The following is a 21,773-nucleotide window of genomic DNA, read 5'->3' as shown; positions in this document are numbered from 1 at the left end:
CTGTAAAATTAAAAATAAAATAGGATCTTAAACAGTTAAAATGATAAAATGTCGATCATTACATTAATTAAAAAAAATAATTTAAACAAAAGTTGCTTAAAAAGTAATTTTAGTAAGCTAATTTTTCAAAAACGTCAAAACATAAGTTTATAACAAAAAAATTTATGTATGAAACTTAGAAATGAATTGATTTCAAATTTTGATTCGTAATTATCGTTATAAGCTTTAATTTTTTTTTTGCGTTTGTAGTGTCTATTGCTAACTTAAATTATTGATAAAATGGGACACGTTCATAATCCACCTGCGTTCAAAATCTACCCAGTCAAATTTGAGAACCGCTTACCGATCGAGGGTTAGGGGTAACAGTGATAAAGAAAAATAAACAAAAAATCTATAATATAAAGAAAGTATAAAAAACAATCGGGTGAATTTTGAACGCGGTTGGAATTTGATAGTATACCGATAAAATAAACTTAAGCTCAATTAGCAATAAAAATAAACATTTAGAAAAATTAATTTTATCTAAAAGAATGTTATGGCCTTCAAAAAACTTCTGAATAAATTAGTTGAATTGTTTTTTATTTATTTAACATTTACAATCATGAGTAGTTTTTGACTTAAAAAATAAGGTAACATATTTCATTAAAAATTTAATTTCAACAATAAAGTCCTAACAAAGTTTGTAGTCATAAATTTTAAAACTCAATTTAAAAAAAGTGATTTGAGAAAATAATGTTTTTTGTTATGAACTATTACTTAACGAAAAGGCTACTTGATGACTTTTATTTAAAATTGTTTTAACTAAATGTGCAATTTTGTACTTCATCTTTAAAGTTTTTACACTTTCTACAGTACTTAAAAAATGTATGAGTTACAAAAATTTTAATGAAAAAGAAATTATTATGTGTTTTTAAGAAATGTCTACTGATTTCCTAAATAAATACCGTAAAGAACTTTTATCATAACAAATTTGTTATCCAAGTAATCTTAAGATTCCGCCGGATTCAGATTAAAAATAGGTTTGCATTCAAACCAGGGTTACCCAAAATGGGCCATGAGGTCATAATTTGAAACTTACACTAGACACTTTTGAGGTGTAAATAAGGAGCAAAAAAAGGTCTTAGGTGTTTTTATGGTAGTTTTGAAACTTACACTAAATATTCTGGAGTTGCTGATGAAGGGCAAAAAAAAAAGGTCTCAGGTGTTTTTATGGTAGTTTTTGAGTAATCTTGGTACAAGGTGGCCATAGGTTTTTTAATTTCTTAAAAGAGGGCCATTTGAAAAAAAGTTTTGAAAACACTGATTTAAACTAATATAATTTAAATCTAATAAATTAGTATAAAGCTAATTATGTAATATACTTTAAATCTAATTTAAATCTATATATAATTTGATGACTGAGAGGTCTTTTTGTTTATCCAGGCCCTTTTTTTTTTGTTGAATCAATTTTTTTTATTTCGAATCAATCATACCAAATTATAAACAAGAATTTCCTGAATAGGCACATGTAAAAAATTCAGCATAAACTAATTCTTATTTTTAAATGCGTTTACATATTTATAAAAAAAAATTGTTGTTTAAGTAGTTGAAATACTTTTTTAACAAATAGTCCGAAAATTTTTTCTTTATTTCCACTTTATTGGTATGAAATTTCTTTAAATATTTCAATAAAAGCATTTTAAGTTTTCTTTTTTTGTTTTCATCATACAACAGTATTTTTTTTCACTGTTACAAATTTTAATGGTTTTTTCCTAAACCATATACATTTTGAAATTTTTTTCTGATTCAAAGTAAGGTGCAACAACTTCTCTAGTCGTAGGTCCAGATGATACAGTCTTTGTATATAACGAGTCGGCTTTGTTCCACATATATTCTATAGGCAGTTTTACCATGGTAAAACTAAATTGAAAAATGTTTTCAAATCTGTAAAAGTATTACCACGAAATAAGCACCAGTATTTTTTATAGAATAATTTATTTTCAATTTTTGTTTTAATACTAATTAGAACATAGTTTAATAGATTAAGAACAAGTAGAAACCTATAGTATGCGACATATTTTAAAGCTTAAAAAAAGTGGTGCAAATTTACTAAAATTAAGCTTTTTTAAGATACATACTTTTAAATGCACTATTAACTTGGCTCAAAGTTTAAATAAGTCTTTAGTTTTAAAAAACTCGCTACATTTTACGTTTAATGAAGAAAAAAAAAAGTATGCTGCTTAAATTACGCTACTCGCCAAGATATGTTTTTTTTTATATGTCAGACTATTTTATGAATAGGCTCTTTTGGCGAATCTAACTCTTTGACTAAAAATATTACCCGAATAAATTGTATATGAACAAAAAAAAAAATTCATTTAAAGTTAAACTAATCAAAGTTAATTACTTAAAATTTTAATTTATCTGGATCCGGTAGATCTTTAGTTTTATTACAATTTTTTACAAACCACTTATTAAGCCAACTCTATGGTTAAAATATCTAAACATTAAACAGTCTTTCTATAACTAATTTTTATCAATGCGTTTTGCTTGTAGTACTATAGCCAGCAGAATTTTAAGTTTAAAATACATGCTAAGAATGATCAATACTTTATTAAACTAAATTTAAATGTAATAAAAGTAAGTTTGTAAGAACACTATCACAGTAATTTAATAAAGGTAATCAAAAAATGAATTTAAAAAGGTATCTAAATTGTTATAAATCAAGGGTTAAAATTTTTTCATTAAAATATAATTCTTACTAACTAAACCACTAAGCAAAAAAATAAAACATTGACGAAAGTCATCTAGCCAAAGTTTAAACTTTCATCTGCCGTGAGACATGTTATCTGTTTGTAGATTGAATACTACAACTTTCATCAGATGTTTAATTAAAGAAACCCAGGTCTTATTCTAATGAGAGCTTTGATCTGATAATCGAAGTGATATGACCAAAACTTGCTGCAAATCAACAAGTTTTATTTTTAATGTGTTGTTAATGTAATCCTTTTTTTTTTTAACAATTTAAGTTTTGTACACGAAAAAAAAATACTGATAAACAATTTAACAATAACCTAAAGAAAACCAATTCTTTATAGACGTACACAGTTGCTTTTGTATACTGCTGAAAATAACAACAAAAGTTTATTTTTCATAGTTTAATAAATAGGCAATTAAATATAAGATGTATTAGCAGCAAATTTTGATACACAAAATCAAAATGCTCGATCATAAATAAATTGATCCTCAGATAAAAATTAAAAGTATATTAATTTTAGGCTTTTAGTTATAAAATCACGCGAACTTTAAATGTCAACACCTAAGTTTAAATAAATTAAAAAAAGTGTTAAGTTTATATTTAAATCTAGTTTGATTAAAACTGGTTTAAGACTTAGTTGTCGGATCAGATCATTTCTTTACTTGTAGCTATGTAAATTAAAAAGTTTATATTGAAATAGAAAATTTAAATACTTAAATATATATATTAGTTTCATCGAATCGAATTTCTATTTTCTAAATTGCTTAGCTTAGAAAACAGCTTTTATCAAACTTATCAAATAGACTTGTGTATAATTAATTTTTTCATGTTCTTCTAACTTATTTAAGAAAGATGTTTAGCTTAAAATTAAAAATAAATTGAAGTGGTGTATAATTCTACCTGTGACTGCTTTCATCGATGTTAATTTTATTTCTTGTACTGTCTGAAAATAACCTTAATTGAGTTTTTATCTAATTTTTAAATGACTTAAAATTAAAAAAAAAGTAGAACATTGAGTTTTTTTAATATTTAACTTTAAAACTTTTAAAAGTTTACTTTCTACAGACATCAAATTAGTTTAAACATTTAACTTTTTTTTAGTATCTAGTTTATAAACTTTGAACAGACAGTTTTAACACATAATAATTTGGGTAAGACGTCTCAAATGTCTCTTTTACGGGTAGATCAGCATGTGCCGAAAATATTTGAGTTGAGTTAAAGGCATGTCTAAAAATATTTTAAAAAATCAATTTTTTGCGATTGGCCGACACTAATTGATAATCATCATTGTATTAGTAATTTTAAGAATAAGAACTTTCGAGTCGGCTGCAGATTGTTTTTTTAAAGTTTTTGATTTTTTTTCATCTATAACATCATGCGAATGAATATATTTATAATATAGCATGTATTAATTAGATCTAAACACCTACCCCTTACCATTTTTAATAAGAAAAATTAATATACACCCTTATCTCCAACTCACCTTACCCAAATATATAGAAAATAAAAGTAAGTTAAATGTTAGCCAATAAAAAGCACCTTAGATTTGCAGCAGGCAAATGAATTTTAAATATTAACTCGAGCTAGAAACTTTTTCGGATACATACTTTGAAAGCTTTTTTTTATATTACCATAAAAGTGTAGTTTATAAAAACATAGATACTATACTGACGAGCTTTGGTTGAAAGTTGTTCATGATAAATTTTCAGTTATAAAACTTATTTTATTAACTGTTTATATTTTTTGTATAAGCAACTGATAAATACTTGTACTTTAAGTTTTGATTCAAAAGTTTGCAACAAAAACCTAAAGCAATAATCAACAGCCATTTATACAAGTTATTCTAGAAAAAAGTTGTTCGCACTATATAGAAAAAAAAAACCGCAGCCCGCAGCTATTATAAAAAACCGTAGTGATCAGTACAACAATCTAAACAACTAGTTAGAAATGTGGTAAAGAAATATTTAATGGGTAATTATTAAATTAAAAGTCTAATTACTATTTATAATCTCGAATTTATGTTTGAATTATATTAAAAATTCTTTCTTTTGTCTAAAAAGTACCTCGAGAGCTGCAGATTTTTGCTTCGCTTGCTGAATTTGGCCCTGTGGCCGATATTTACCAAGCCCTAATTTAAAGTTATAAAAATTTTCCATACGTGAATGCATGGAATAAAATTATTAAAAATAATTGCTTACTCAAAAAATTATTTTGATTATCCGACAAGCTTTGCTTGTTTGAATATCTAGGGTTTAACACATTTTTAATTATCAATTAAATGTTATCAAAATAAGAAAAAGTCTTCAACATAAATAAATTCTTAAAATCAAATCTAGTTAAAAGTTAGAATTTTAGACTTGATAATGACTTATACTAAATAAGTTACTTTATATCATATGTTTATGCATTAAAATTTTGTAAATTCATATGAAATAAAGACGTTTTAATTTTTGTAACTTAAGTTTTTATGTTTAGCTCCACTTATTTTAAAGTTTTAACTTAAAAAGATTTTTTATAAAAAAAAAAAAATAATCATAACATTAGGTTATTAAAGCAAACTGAAATATTCAGATAAATTTATAACAAAACTTTTAATTAGTTAATATAATAAGGCATTGTACTAAATTTATCAAACTATTTTAAAAGACTATTATTATTAACATTTACTGTTTCTGTTTGGACAAATAAATTATTTTTAGTTTGAATTTTTTTAAATAGTTAGCAATTTTAGGCTGTCTAATTGTTTTTATTTCAACTTGCAGTATTTACGTCGTACTATAGATTTTTTTAGAGAAATATAATCGCGTTTCATTAAACACTGTTTGTTACGTGTGAAGCAGTAAAGAGTCAATTTATATTTTTACGCTTGAAATCAAATATTGAAATCAACTCTCATATATTTTACTTAAATAAATGCTATATATTATATATCAAACATTATTAAGCTTATTTTTAAGTAAGATTTATTGACTAATAGCTGTTTACTTAATCAAGTTATCAAATTAATAAAAAATCTAAGTTTATTTTAAGAAGCATACAAATATGCGTAAATAACATATATAAAGTTCATTTAAAGTATTTCTAAATGGTTTATTTTTTTTAAGATACTTATAGTTAGCTTTAACTGTTTGAAAAAAGTTTATAAAAAGTAAATTGCTATATTGCTATATATGCTCTTTATTTCTTTAACACAATGTAATATATGATTTCATTATTTAATTAAAATCATTGTTCACTTTTCTTTAAAAAATAAATTAGAGATTTTAAAAATACAGCTGCAAAGTTATACTTTATAATAGCTTTAATAAACTTAAAATAAACTTTAGAATCTTGAGTTCACTGTTTTATAAACATTATTTGTACTCTATTCTATATCATGATTTTTGTGTATTTTAAGCACATGATAGTTAACTAATAAACATAAGTACCTTAGTTAGAACTCTGCAAACTATTTAAGAATTAAGTTTAGAGCGTTATGTTAAACAAGGAAAAAGACATACTTAACAAAATTTAAAGTTTTTTTATGTAAGAAATGTTTAGCAAAGTAATGTTTTAAAATTATAAAACTTTTTTATTGTTTGAGAATATAACAAATTATAAATTATCTTTCAAGAAACATTTCTTCTTATGCTAATTTGCTTGTAAAATTAGCTAATTACTTTATAGTCATGCTTAAAATAAAATTAATTTATAATCTAGTTTAAATAGCAGTATAGCTCCTAACAAGTTCAAGTTAAGTTTCTTTCTTTAACTATTTATAAATAGTACTTGTAGTCTAAAACTTTGTTATTATAAACATTTTTATGTGTCTTAACAAATAAAAATTATTTTCTGATTATATAGTTAATAAAATAAATAATCTCATTACAATTTTATTTTCTAAAATTTCGAGTGCATTACTAATAAACAAAGTTTATAGTTTATTTTATTCAAGATATACACATGCCTAAATTTTTTTTTTTTATTGTTTAAAAATTTTTTTTTTCTATCCGATAGCTTTAAAACGAAACTTTAAACAGAATCTCTTGAGGTTAAAACAAAAAATATCATAATTTAAATAATTCAGAAACATTGAAATATAACTTCGTATTTTTATAAAACAAACAAAATACCTGCATCAAATATTTCACTTTGTTAAAAAATGTAAATACAAAACATGTTACTTAAACTTTAAAATACACTTGTAATGTTTTAAGTTCAACAAAACTGAAAACGTAACTATATTTTTTATAAGGAAAAAAACTGGATCATGTTATTGATATTAAAATGCTGTAAAATTTTATTAGCTAAGTCTTAATGCTATTTAAGTTTCAATTTGATTAAGTATTAAATACAAATTTAATAACATAGTACTTAATTAATTTAGGCAAGGAAAACTGTAAACAAACATTTTGATTTAATTATTTTAAATTTATTTCTGTATAACCTAAAGATATTTAAAAACGTATTAAAGAAACTTTTTTTCATAGATTTTTTTCTTAGCTTTTTTGAATAGAATTATGGATATAGCTAGTTACACAGTAGTTTTATTTCATTTCTTCATTAACTTCTTTGCTTCATGGGTTAGTAAAATTGTTGTTAAGTATTACAGCATGAATATATACTAATTTTATTTTTTTTTAAGGATATAAGTTTTTAGTTCTGATAATAAACATAGTTAACAAAAGCAATGACCTTTTTTTTGATATCTTATTTAATAAAATGAACTTTATACTTAATTCATTTAGTTTACTTATCTTAATTGTACAAGCAAAAGGTAAAAAAAATATTTATATATATACTTTGATGAACGAAAAAAAACGCTCAAATTGTTTTGTCCTAAAACCTGGTGAACAAAAAAACCTTTCGGTTATCGAGTTTAGATAGTTTATTATATTAAAAAAAACTATATTTATGTATATAATAATAAAATACACAAAGTTTAATTTGATTTAAATAATATTTAAAAACATAATCAGTGAAAACTATTTAAAATTTTTAACAGGCACATTTACTTTATTCTCTCAATGCATTTGGTGATGAATTTTAGAGAAATTATGGTTACATAAGTATAAAGCAAAGACTGTTTCTAAGTTTTCTGCAAATCTGAAACTTAATCATTTTAAGCATAATATATTATATATTTTTTTTAGCATAAAATGTTGAAAACTGGTTTAAATGAAAACAAAACATTAAAAAACTTAACTGAATGCTATGTTTGATTTCAATTTTGGAGATTATTTTTGTTTCCTTACATCAATAAAGTTTCCCTTTTGGTTATTACTTGGTTAAAAGAAAGACACTTTAAACTTTTTCAAAGTATTTAATTTATAAATAACTCAAACCAAACCAGAAATTATACTGCTGCTGACCTTCAAGTTTAAAAAAAGTAAATTAAAGAGTTGTGTTTTATATTAAACCCTTTCGAAAAGTTACGCTTATTTTAACTTGGTTTGTCAACATTTAAAAAATAATAGACACTTTTTACCCTTTACGTTGTACTATAAATCTACTATAAAATAAGTTATATACATTTTTAAAGTTAATTTTATGAAGTAAAAAAAATTAAAAATTTGTTTAACAATAATTGTGTAATATTTATGCTTTTTTCTTTTAATAAAGCAATTATTTATATCTCCATTTTTAAACATGGTAAATTTTCAATTTCTTCTAATAAAAAAACTTGTTTCAAGTCTTTAATTATCTATGATGTTTAATTTTTTTCAATCAAGAATATAATTTTTATTTAATTTCTTTAATCTCAACAATTCTCAAAAATATTTAAACAAATCATTTAAAAAAGAATATAAATATACAAAGAAAATTGTTATTTCTTATTTTTCAATATAAAGTTTGTTTTCACATGAGACCCTGGGTATTATAGAGCTTTGAAGCCCCAGTTAACTTAAAGCTAAAGTTTTTTTTTATACATAAGTTCTGTTGAACCTTTAAAACGTTACTACGTTACAGGTCTGGATGACGTACGCGTCAGTGGCGTATAAAGCCGCTGCGTACTATAAATGCCACTTAGACGTCATTAATTCGTTGTCGTCATACTTCATGCTCGTCATCTCACTGTTCTCTCCGGTTGCTCTGGTTTACATCACTCGCTATGGGCTCCGATCTAGCTTGCTGCTGGCTTCGTGGGGAAACACTCTCGGGTGCTTCATCAGGCTTATAAGGTTTTGATAGTTTTGTTTATTGGTTTGTGTCTGTTATATTAGTTTACTTAAATTTTAAAAGCTAAATAGTTTACAAAATAGATCAGTTATACCCTTTGTTATAAAAATTTAGCGAGCAGTTTTTATTATTCAAAGAAAAACGTTAGCAGTTACTTATGTACAAACATTTTTGTTTATTGAACGACAAAAACAAAATTAGCGCTCAAAAAGTTTGGTCCAAGGGCTTGGTGTACAAAAAAACTTTTGATTTTTAAGTCATAGTTCACAGATACAGTTTAATGTATTTTCCATTATTAATCTATCCAAAAATCAGAGGCCATTATAACAATGTAAAAGTAACATAGTTAATTTTTAGTACACCGTGAGGAAATTTATAAGTTTTTTTTTTAATTTGTTCTATAATTTTCTGTAAACATTTAAAAGGATTAAGTATCCAACATTAACTAGAACTTTTAAAACTCGTTTTTTTTTTACTTTTCTTGCAAATATATATTTTCAAATTTACTTGATAAGACATGTTGCACAGCACTTGGGTCGAGCCGGGATCTTCAAGTAGCTTAGCCACGTTGTACTTAGGACAGTTGATTGTGGCAATTTCATGTCCATTTAGCCTTGTGGCACCAGCAACAACAGCTGCTACTTTCTTTGAACAAAGCAAAAGAATAATGATAACTACGTTCATAACTACTGGTATGTACACACAATAATCAATAATATATTATTTAGATAAATTTAGTTAAAGTCTGAGAAAGTTTGAATAAAAATAAATCTGAATCATACCCTAAAGCATTATTTTTTTAATTATAACTGAAATATTTTTAAGTTAACAATATGAAACATGTTTTTATTTCAAAATAAGTAAAGTTAGGTTGTCCTCTTAAATAAAAACTGTTTACATTATTATTTTATTTATCGAATTTGTTAAAACGAAATGCTCGAAAACTTTTTTTCATTATAAATGATACGAAAAGAAACTGTATATTTCATTAAACACAGCTACTTAAAGTCTTTTGTCCACGTCCTATATAGAATAAAATATTAAAATTTTATTATAGAAATTTTAAAAATGATAATAGCTTTATAAGCACTTAATTTTAATTTACACTTAAGTTTTTATATAAAAACTAATTTGTAGTTTAAATTTATTGCTTTTAATGTAATAAATAAAGTATTTTAAAATATATTTTTTCTGCTTAAACTGTAAAACGACCAACACAGGTGAGCTTTTTATAACGATGTTTGTTTTACTTAAGAAACTGTTCCTATAAAAGTATATTTCTAGATCATTAATGAAGTAGTTAGATTAATCTTAAACTAAAATTATAGTTTTTAGTAATCGCTTATATTATCTACAATATCTATCTTTTAAGAAATATAAGGCATATGTAAGAAATATATGTCTAATTTGAAAACATTTTTGTTTACAAATACTTTAGTCTTTTTTTTATATGACAAGAGTTTTTTTTATAAACCACATGGTGACAAAAAAGGTTTAGGTTGTTATAGTTTCATTCTATTTTCGTAGCTGTTTGTTTTAAAACAAATAAGAGTAAACACATTTATAAATGTTTTAGATAAGAAGTTTTTTTATCGCGTATCTTTTAAAAATATGAACAACTTTTAAGCACTGTGTGTTTAAGTTAAATGGAAATTAAAGTTGTGGGTATTTGAAAGTTTTTAAGTGTTAGTTATTTTAAGCCATTCTTTTTTTTCAGCTACTTTATTAGGAATTGTTGCAGCATCAACTTTCGGACCAAACGTATTCGTTTCAAATGATACACTTCTTACAGGCTTCCTAGTAAGTATAACTAAATATGAAAATAGAACGCCCTAGTCATAGTTTTGAAATAATATTTTGGTATCCTGTAAAAATGCTTAAAACTATTTTTTTGTTAAATAATATTAATAATAAAAGTTTGCTGTACGTTTAGATAGAGTAAAAATACTATGAAATACTCCAAGATATTTTTTTGGGAACCAGTCAAAAAAGCACGAAGTGATACTTTAGCACAGGTAGACACTTTAGCACGGATTGACACTTTAGCACGGGAGTTATTTTGTACGAATCTTTTTTTATGCTTATATAAAATTTGTACTATTATTTTTTTAAATCTAAAAACTTACTGTGCAACATGTAGTCTAAAAGCTGGCAAGTTTTAAATGTGTTACAAGTTTAAGCTTCATTTAAAATTTTGTTTTTAAATTGTACTATGTACTAGTTATTTTATTACAAACCTTAACTTTTTACTAATGGTATAAACGTAAATTTACAAACTTTATTAAATCAAATTTGATATAAAAATTTAACGAAGGTATTTGATTTTTTCTATAATAAATACATAATACTTTTTTATAAACCTTACAGACTATACAAGGTCTATCAAAAAAAACTAATTTAATGAGCTTAAATTAATTTCAACAACGTTAAATTTAAAGCACAAATTTCAAGTAAAAGGTGTGAAGTAAAATATCAATAAAAGTGATAAATATTTTACCTTTATTTTTTAAAAGCTATTGAATTAAGAAAATTTAGTTACCTTTTTAATATTTCAATTAGTATAACTAATTACTTAATTGTATAATTACCATTTAATTTACCAACTTCTTGCTTTACATAACTTATTTTAAAAATTAAGTGTATTTCTTATCTAAAAGTAGACCCAATGAAGAAAGTTTAACTTATGGCTACCTAGGAGTAACTTATTTTACTATAAATGGTAACTTACTTAAGAAGGCTGCTGAGCTTTGTTTTATATTTTAATCATTACTTAGTTATAACTTATAATTAATGAAGAAATAGAAAAGAAGTACTGAAGCGACCGTTTGTGGGCAAAATTGTCAGTACTTTGTACTTAAGCCCGCTTGGTTAAGATCACAACAGCGGTTTCTCGCGACTATGCCTGACTGATGAGTACTAATTAGGACGAAACCGGACGTAGGATGTCTCGGATGCCGTTGTTGTGTTGTTGATCTTGCGGTAAAGTTCATTAATTATTATTGATGGGGCGAAACATTTCAACTCTGTTGATGATGGCCATAATAACTACTGGTTAAAACTGATCAAACGAGCGCAGACTATAATCTCACAATAAGCTGAAAATGTCTGAGACGTTGGGCTGTGAACAATTTAGCTGTGTCAACTTTTTTCAACTTTGCCCACAAACGGTCGCTTCAGTACTTCGTACTTAAGCCCGCTTGGTTACGATAACAACAGCGGTTTCTTGCAACTATGCCTACCTGATGAGTCCTAATTAGGACGAAACCGGTCGTAGGATGTCTCGGATGCTGTTGTTGTTGATCTTGCGGTAAAGTTCATTAACTTTTATTGATGGCGCGAAACATCTCAACTCTGTTGATGTTGGCCGTAATAACTACTGGTTAAATATAAATTAAATAAAAACACTTTTGGTAAGTATATTTTCACTTAAATTCAAACTTTAAAGTGTTAAGAATGCGTTCTCAATAGGATGCTGTCTCTTTAAGATCAACTTTAACCAGTTTGTTTAATAAAACCTTAATAATTATTAAATTAATTAAATTGAATATATCGATCGTGCTTAAGTGAAGCTACATGCAAAAGTTACACACCGTGCTAAAGTGACACTCCGTGCAAAAGTGTCATTACGTTCTTAAGTTTCACTCTGTGCTAAAGTGACGACCGTGATAAAGTGACACTGTGTTTTTCTGACACCTACCCATTTTTTAGTTTAGAAATAAAGACAGCTTTACAACGTAGAGAAACTTTAGTACAACTAAAATATCTACTAAGTGTTATAAAATAATACAAAAGTGTTTAAATATTTTTTTTTTTTTGAAAACAATTGTATTAGTGTGAAGCAAGTTAAATATTTTTTAGAATAGTTGAAGCCTATAAATCTTTGTCAGAGTTTGAAGTAGTTAGTGTCGGTTTGCGAACATTTTACATATTCTTAACATGTCTATCTGCATCAAATAGATTATTTTTCGTATTTTGTAATTTTTCAGCTTTCTTTTATTACTTGTGGGTCAATTGTGACGTCAGTTGTTGGTACTTTTGTCCTTCTAATATACTCTGGTGGTTCTGTGGACAATGAACCAGCAGAAAAAAAAGATGTGCTACAAGATGTTTATGTCAGTTTTTAAAATTCTAATTACAGTAATAAAATCTTTGTTTTTCTTTTTTTTTTTACTGATAATTTTCTAACTTAGCCAAGGTTAAGTGTCAGTAAAATTGAATGTATAGTAGAAAGTTTTAACAAAAAGTTAGTTTAAGTATAAGCAAACCAATTTTTGTTTATACTTTTTATACTTTCAGTTTACATTTAAATTAGTTGTAGTTTTTTTAAATGTAGTTTTTGATCATAATGAAGAAAAATTAAGTTTCAGTAAGCAAATTTGTTTTTAAATAAAACTTTTTCCTGAGCAGAAACTGTTTGTAAACAAAAATACTATTCTACTTATCATTTGTGTTGGATCTGGATTCGGTCTAGTAACAATGTTTGCTGCAATTCAAGAACAAGTATTATGCCCAATCGGGTATTCAGATGTTAGTTTTTTGTATTACATATTTTGTTAGCAAGGCAATAAATACAATTAAAGCTTTTTTTATAATAATTATTTTTAAAGTTATTAAGTTTACAAATTGAAAGAATTAATCTGCTAATTATGGAAACAATACAAATGAAAAGGAATATATATTTTGCATGATTTTTTATGTGACATACTTAGCTTGAAAAAATTAGATAATGGTTCACAATCGCTATAATAAATTTAAAGCATCAGTTATTGATTTTTCAAGACGTAAATATAAAAAAGGTTTTTACCGTTCTTTTATTAACTTAAACGAAAAAACATTGCTTAAATAAACTACTAGTAATAAAGTAATTAATCACAGAAATTTAAATATATAGATTTTTTTCATTTTATTTTTTTAAAAAACTACTCAACTAATAATATATGTTATCTTTTAAGTAAAAAAATGTTATATTTAATTTTGAATAAATTTAAGCATAAGTCATTTATATGATTTTTTTTCTTAATAAATCTTAATCGAAAGTTTTATCCTTTACATGCTCAGAAGTTATATGATTTTGTTTTATTTATAATGTACAATATTTAAAAAAAGCTTCAATAACATTTTCTTTTTTCTTAAAAAAGTATTAGAACTAGTTAGTTAAAAAAAGCAATTTTCAAGGTTTTATCAGGTTTATCAACCACTACACTGACTTTGTCTGGAATTTTTGGCTCTTACTGTATTGGAGCTTACTGCAGCAAAACCAACAACCTCAGTTTTGCTATTAAGAGCTCTTTTATTGCAGTCTGCTTTGGCTTGATTATTTTCTCAAATGTAAGTTTTTTAAACTTTTGGGTGTGTTTTCTATATTAATTGGCTGAAAATTTACGTAGGTTAAAATCAAAACAAGTAGTGTAGAATCACATAGTAAACCAAACTTTAAAATGTTTCTTTATTAAAAAGATTTACCGTTATTATTTGGGCTACTGGATCATTCCAATTTTCGCTCTACTTGGAGTCATGGCGGTTGCGATTCTTCCTCTTGGAATTGAGCTTGCAATAGAAGCAGTTTACCCGATCAGCCCTTCAACCGTTTCAGGAGTGTTTCAATTGTTCGGGTTAGTTAGTTAAACAAACAATGCAAACAAATATCTGAGTTTTTGTTTCATTTATATAGTTTCTCAAACAAAAATAAAACTACTTTAATTTTACGTTTAATTTCGAGTTTTATTTTATCTGCATTTGTGTAAAATATTTTACCTTGAAGAGCTTTTAAACTTTTAAATTAGAATTTATGACCATTAATATTTTTTTTAGATTTTATATAAAAAGAGCTTCTTGAAGTAATTTAATTTCTAAATACTTTTTTTTTAATTCAATCATACTTTTGTTAGAACTTTTACATAAACCATGATATTTACATTTAATCACCTTAAACGCTTGCGTGATCAAAACCAACACTTTACTTCAAAATTTAGCAATGTTATTGGTGGGCTACTTATTTACTTCATTCCAATGACTGGGCGTCCCCTGAACCGAGAAGAAGAGCTTGAGTGGGGTTCTAAGTGCACTGCAAAGCATGGTAACAGTTTCATCACTGTGCATAACGTGGTTAACAAAACGACTGGTCTCGAAAGTGCTTTAAACACAACAACAGTTCAGGAAGCAAACTCAACGTTGTTAAACACTCTTCTGAACCGTATTAACAACTCTACTTTTAAAGGAACTGAACACAATGAATTCAAAAATCCAACATTGGACCTTACTAGTTAGAAAATTTCGTAAAATAAAGTTGTCAATAAGTTTGTAAATAACAAAACAAAATTAATCAAAAACTGCTCACAGTTTACTAAGCTTTATGCTAACAATTTTAACTACTTGAAATACTTAAGCTCAGAGAAAAGATTAATATTACTAGTAAAATAATTATGATGATAAAAGTATCGATGAAAAAAAAAGTTATGAAACTATTTTTTTACAAGATAATAAAAAAACTAATAACAATTTTCTAAATGATATGAGTTTAATTATTTTTCCTTTAATCAATTAAATTTTATTTAAAAATCTTTATTTTTGTCTAGTTTAACATAAACACTGTTAGTAAGATTTATCAGATAAACACTATAAAAATACCTTTTTTGTTATTAATTTATTTTAATAAAAAAGACAATCTCATTTAGTAAAAAATTATTTTTGTAGGTTGAAGTTTTAATAATAACTTATAATAACTTTACAGGAGCACTATCAGCAATATGCATTTATGTTACACTGAGCACCATTATTTTCGCTAGGTTTTTCAAAGCTGAAATGAGAAGATCCAAAGAATCAGAAGAAAAAAACGAAATCTAACAAATCAATTTCTAAAATCATCTATTTAGAAACTTTTCTAAAAACTAATTTTATAAAGAGTAGTTATGTGTAACTTATTGGTTTGATTGCTGTGAAGCTTTATATTATGTTTTAAATTTTTATAAATGATTCTACATACTGTGAACACTTTTTAGTTATAAATTAAAAGTTCATTAACTATTATTTTTTCTTACGATAAGCATGTTTAAGTTATTTGTTTATTTAAACAAAGCTGTTTATCATACTTTTCAGTTCTTATTTAATGAATAAAGATAAGTTTTTTGTAGTTATGTATGTTATGTGTTTCGAATATTATTTATATCTTTTAAAAATGTATGTTTAGTTTCAATTTTTACTTGTTTCATTAAAAGTATACTTATCTATTCAATAAATAAACAAAAAAAAATTAGGCTTTTTTTATGTTGTATATGAACTTAAAAAAAATACATTAAAAAAACATAAATTCTAAATATTGTTCTATCCCACGATAAAATACTTGCTTAATAATTTTCTAAAACTACAAAAAATTATAGTTGATTCATGATTTTTTCCAAAGTTTTGTTAAGTGTAATTAAACTTAATAAAAGTTATAGTAGATTAGTGAAACTATCGTTTTCAATAAATATACGAGTAAGAATAATAAAGTAGTTGTTTAAAAAAAAAACCTGGCAATTCATATATTTTCAATTTAAGATAAAACATACTTTATTAAGCGTAAGAGCTTAATATCTCGACAAAAAATATTTTTAATTAAGTAGAATTTTTTCTGTATATAAATTATACAAATCAGTAGCTAACACTATTTGATTGTTTTTGATACTAGTTTTCAAATTTTTGCCTATATCAGGTTTTCTTAACACTGTTAATAACAATAAGACAGTTCAGTATTTTTATTATTAGTTTTTAAAATGATCATAAAGTTTTATATTTAACTATGGCTAGATGTTTTAAAGTCTAAACATATAATATTAGTGATAATTTTCTTTCGCGGGCCGCATCCCATTCAAAAAATAAACGTGCTCGCGGGCCGCAGATATACTCTTCAAGGGCCGCAATTGGCCCGCGGGCCGCAGTTTGCCGACCCCTGCTCTAATATTAAAAATAAAGTAGCTTATAATTTAGATTGAAAAATTACATTGTATTAAAAAATATAGCTCCTTTACCGATATTTCTTTTAGCTACAACGTTATTAAAAAGTATTGGATTAAACACCAAACTGATTATTATTTTTTGACTAATATTAAACTAAACAAAAAAAAACCTAATGAGGCTAGGCAAGTAAATTTAAAACTCTACAAATGAAGATAATTTTATCTAAAACTACAATTTTTAAAAGAAAAACTTACTTTTCTTGGTTTAGAAAAAATAATTTACTACTGGAATCAAACAAAAAAATTAAATATAAAGTTCTAACTTCACAAATATAAATATTTAAACGCTTACTTTTCACCTTGTTAGTAAAGTTCTATCTTCTCTCCTTTTGATTCATAATTTTTTCCATAACTTCCTCCTTAAAACTAGTACAGTTTTTAATTAAGTCTCTACCAGTGGCGTCGTGTGGTATTTTTCTTAGGTATTGATATTGATTTTACGGATTTTAGAGTTTATTTGCGACAGTCAGCTAAGAGTTTGCGGCAGTGTAGTAAGTAAAATTTTGTTGTCTGAATTTGAGTTTTATAAGAGATTTTTTTCTTAAAGTTAACAAAAATGTAAGAGATACTTAATTTTTTTTACAAAATTTTAAGGTGGTGCAATTGCGGCAGTGCACCACCACCCCACGCGACGCCCCTGTAAAAGTGTATTGTGTTTTTATTTAAAAAAAAAAAACAAATTTTGAAATTATTGTTTAATGTTAGCGAACTTATTGTAAATAAAAGAAAGGGAAAAGTTTATTTTTTCGTCCTTTGCACGTTTTATACTTATTTTAATTCACTAAGCACTAGCTTTAAAAACCAAGTGGTATGGTAGTACAGTTTTTGCCTGTTTTGTAAAGAGCAACTAATTACTTTATATAAAAACAGCTTTTAGTTTTAAAAATATTCACTTTTTTGTATGTTATTCACTGTTACAACATAAACAAATTAATTTAAGTATTGTTTAAACTATTATCAAATTATCAATCATATACAAAATATTTTGTTATAAAAGAAAACTTTTTATCACCAATAAAATTGCTATACTACATTTAATTTTTTTTTAGTTTTCTTTCTCTTATAATTATTTAAAAATGATCATGTCTTTTTTTTAATTATTAGCGATTTATAGATACTACTATGGTGATCATTTATTTTATGATTAGTTTCAATGTAAAAGTGAGTTAAACTTGAAGCTTTAATTTTCAATACATTTGAATATTTTCAGTTAATGAGCTGTTTTATTTTTAACTCAATTTGTTCATTTAAAGTTGATAAAAGTCGAGTTAAAACCTTAATAAAAATTAATGAATTTATAATAGGTAGTAGTACATTAATTTATTTAAAAACATAAAGCAAAATTGATCTTTAGTCAAATGTCAAGGTTAGAAAAGCTTTAAAATTTGACTATGATATTTTGAGAATTTAAAATGCATGGTCTGTTTTTGGAGAACTATAGAAATCAGAATTAAAGGAAAATTTAATATTATGCAAGGTGTAAAAGGAAAACTGTTTTAATATAACGTAGTTTTCTTATGCTCAAGTTTGAAAATCAATAAAAATTAGCTGCATATACTTTTTTTTGCTACATTTAAAACAGTGTGTTTAAACATTAACTAAATCAATCCTAAAATTTATTATTTGTACAGGCTATCATTAATTTAAAGTTTAGTATCACTTCTTAGTGAGTTTAAGTTTAAAGCTAGTTGCGGCTGTTTACAAAATGTTCAAAATATAGTTGAGCTACAGTTCATCTAATGTTTATATATCGAATTTTAACATTAGTTATTTAAAGTTAGTAAAAATTAACAAGAAACTTTACTAACACATTTAAATTTTGACTCAAAAACTTTTCAGTATATAGTATTTACTTTTTTTTTTTTTATTATTTACATTTAATTCAGGTTTAGCTCAGGAACCAGTCTAAAGCCGCTTATTTAAGAATAAAATTCAAAAATAGTTTTTTTCAAAGCTATAGAATATAATGACCTTTATATTTTTACTTTTCAATAACTATTGACTATCGTGTGTGGAACACTAAAAAAAAGTTTATAGAAATTCAGTTTGGTTAAATTATACTAATCTTTGCTGACAGTAAATTTAATCGTTTTTTAAATTAGAGTGAAAAACTAATGGTTTTTACTATTTTTTTTTAAATATTGTTTAATTTTCTAATGTTTAATTTTTTAACTGTATAGCTAATTTGTACTAATTAAAAAACATAACTTTATAACAAATTTTTATCATCACAAATTATAAACAGTTTAAGCTTATAAAAACTGCATTAAATGTGTATTTGTTATCTATTAGATAAAACAATCATGATATTTAAAAACGGTATATATAATATATATACACTTTTTTTTTAGTACTGTTTCTTAAATTGTCTAAAGTTAGAGTGCTTCTATGCAACTGAAGTGTTGAACAGCTGAATATATTTGATATAAAATACGGCTGTTTTAGATGTTGCTAAATGCTGACAATTTTTTAGGTGTTACTCGCATTACTTATCAAAACAATAAAAAGTGTGTTTAGCGAAATTTTACAAGTTCAAGAAAAAAAAAACGAAATTGTAGTTTTAGTTCGTATATTTCAAAAATGCTAATGTACAAGCATTTTATGTTTGTTTTGTTTGATCTATTGTTGATTTTTTAAAAGTAAAATTTTGGTAAATAAAGCAGGGTTGTAGAGCTTTGTTACTTAGCGAATACTCAAGTGTTAAACATGTCGATATGCATATTGTATCATGCATTAGAATTGAAAGCTACTAATAAAAACAAAACTAGAAATGGGAAATACTTTGCCGAACTATAAAATAACATGCCTGTGTGTATGCTGTTAAGAAAAAATAACCTTTATCTCTGAAAACTTTAGAACAAAAATTGCATTTATAACAAAAATATTTAGTTCAAAAAAGTTCACTAAATAACACTAAGATTAGTATGAAATGTGAATGATTATCATGTTCTTAGTTGCGATGCGAGCATGTTAAAAACATTTGCGTTTCTAAATAAACAAAAAAAAAAAAACAGTTAAAAGTAAATATTTGAACAGTTTAATTAATATCTAGAATTATTATTTTTGTTTATTGAACGACAAAAAAAAAAGCGCTTAAAATATTTGGTTTTCGGACTTCTGGCACAAAGAACCTCACGGTTGTCGAGTCGCACACCACGGATACCCTTTAATTTCTTGTCTAGGAGACTAGGATTACTACTTTTAATTAATTTTATCAATTGTTTTTGAACAACTATAAAAGTTTTCAATGTTTCAAATGTTAACAATTTGAATACATTTGTTTTAAGTTTTAACATTATTTTTATTATACCAATAAATTATTTTTTGAATAACCCAGATAAATTTAAAACCTTGCCACAGTTTAGTGGGTCGGCTACAGTTGTTTGTTTTTGGAAATATTTTCATTCATAACATTATGCAAATTTATGCTAATGAGGTAAAGTGATAGTACAGAAAATTATTAAGAACATTTATACCCTTATCCCTAACCCACTTTACCCAAATTTATAAAAAAATTGGCCAAAACGTTATGTAATAAAACTTTAATTAAAATCAAGTAATTATTGTTGGAATGTTTTTCGTCGTAAATAAGTACCATTACCAGCTAAAAAGTAAAGTAGTTTTATTCATTGTTAATCCGAAGCTTTTTGTCTTGCTTCCATAAAACTTTATCTAGAACTAAAGATGAACTATTAATTAAATTTGCAATAAGCTTGTAACTTTAAATATTATGACTTAATATTAATTGTTTACGTCTTAATTGTTTACATTATAATGTTACAAGTTACAAACTTATGCAAAATTAATTACTAATTCATCTTCCATTCTTAATGAAGTTTTATGGAAGTAAGACGAAAAGCTTCGAATTAACAACGCATAAAACTATTTTACTGTTAAGTTGCAAATGGTACTTAAAAATAAGTAAAATATTAGCTAATCAGAATCGACCTTAGAACTGAAGCCAATGCACAATATGTTTCTACTTGTTATAATAGTTCCATTTTCGTACCCGGTTCATTTTAAAAGTTCTGAATAGAAAAAATTAAGAGGAAAAGAACAGGAATATTACCTAATAACTTGAAACACTTATCCTTTGTCAGATAGTTTAATATAATGTATTCTTGTTTATTTAGCTGGGTTAATCAAACAAATTTTATTTATTCTTTAACAAAAATAAGCTTCGAATTTAGAACAAATGTATTCAAAATTCTTAAGATTTGAAACATTGAAAAATTTGAAATAGTTTTTATTAAAACTCACAACTATTTAGCTGAAGTTTAATTTAATAAGTACTTGATTCAATGTGAATGAAAATTATAAAACTACATTTTAAACAAATTATTACTATATTTGGGTGGCCTAAAAGCAAGTTCTTAATTTAAGCATTGAAAAAGTGTTTATAATGAATTTGAAAGTATCTAGAATAAAATCCATGGCTGACAGATATTAAAAAAGTAATTACCTAGCATGATGTCGTGCCAATATCAAGCTGAAATTATAAAATTTCAATGTATTTTTTGGATATAATTTTAGACTAAATATACAATTTTTATTTTATTTATTTGATATAATTTTATAATTTTTTTTATAAAAATATGATGTTGTAATGTTAAAATAAAAAAATAAACATTGTCTGAAAGTATATCTTTAATTTTAGCTTAAAAATAGTTTAAAGTATCTAGCAAATATTTGTAATTTATAATACTTATAATATTTTACAAACTTATGCAAAATTAATTACTAATTCATCTTTCATTCTTGATAAAGTTTTATGGAAATAAGGCAAAAAGTTTCAAACTAACAATGAATATAACTATTTCACTTTTTAGTTGCAAATGGTATTTACTTACTACTAACTTTATTTTAGAAAATAGTATTTTTAG

At 24.8% G+C, this 21,773-nt stretch overlaps 1 pseudogene; it reads left to right on the top strand.

The window, feature by feature from the left end:
* The first annotated feature begins 279 nt into the window (after positions 1–279).
* LOC145833481 (solute carrier family 49 member A3-like) lies at positions 280–15,739 on the top strand (annotated as a pseudogene).
* The last annotated feature ends 6,034 nt before the right edge of the window (positions 15,740–21,773 follow it).

This window comes from Thalia democratica, chromosome 4, assembly GCF_965202585.1.
Source record: "Thalia democratica chromosome 4, ktThaDemo2.hap1.1, whole genome shotgun sequence".
Taxonomy (NCBI): domain Eukaryota; kingdom Metazoa; phylum Chordata; class Thaliacea; order Salpida; family Salpidae; genus Thalia; species Thalia democratica.
This window is presented reverse-complemented; position numbering and strand designations above follow the sequence as displayed.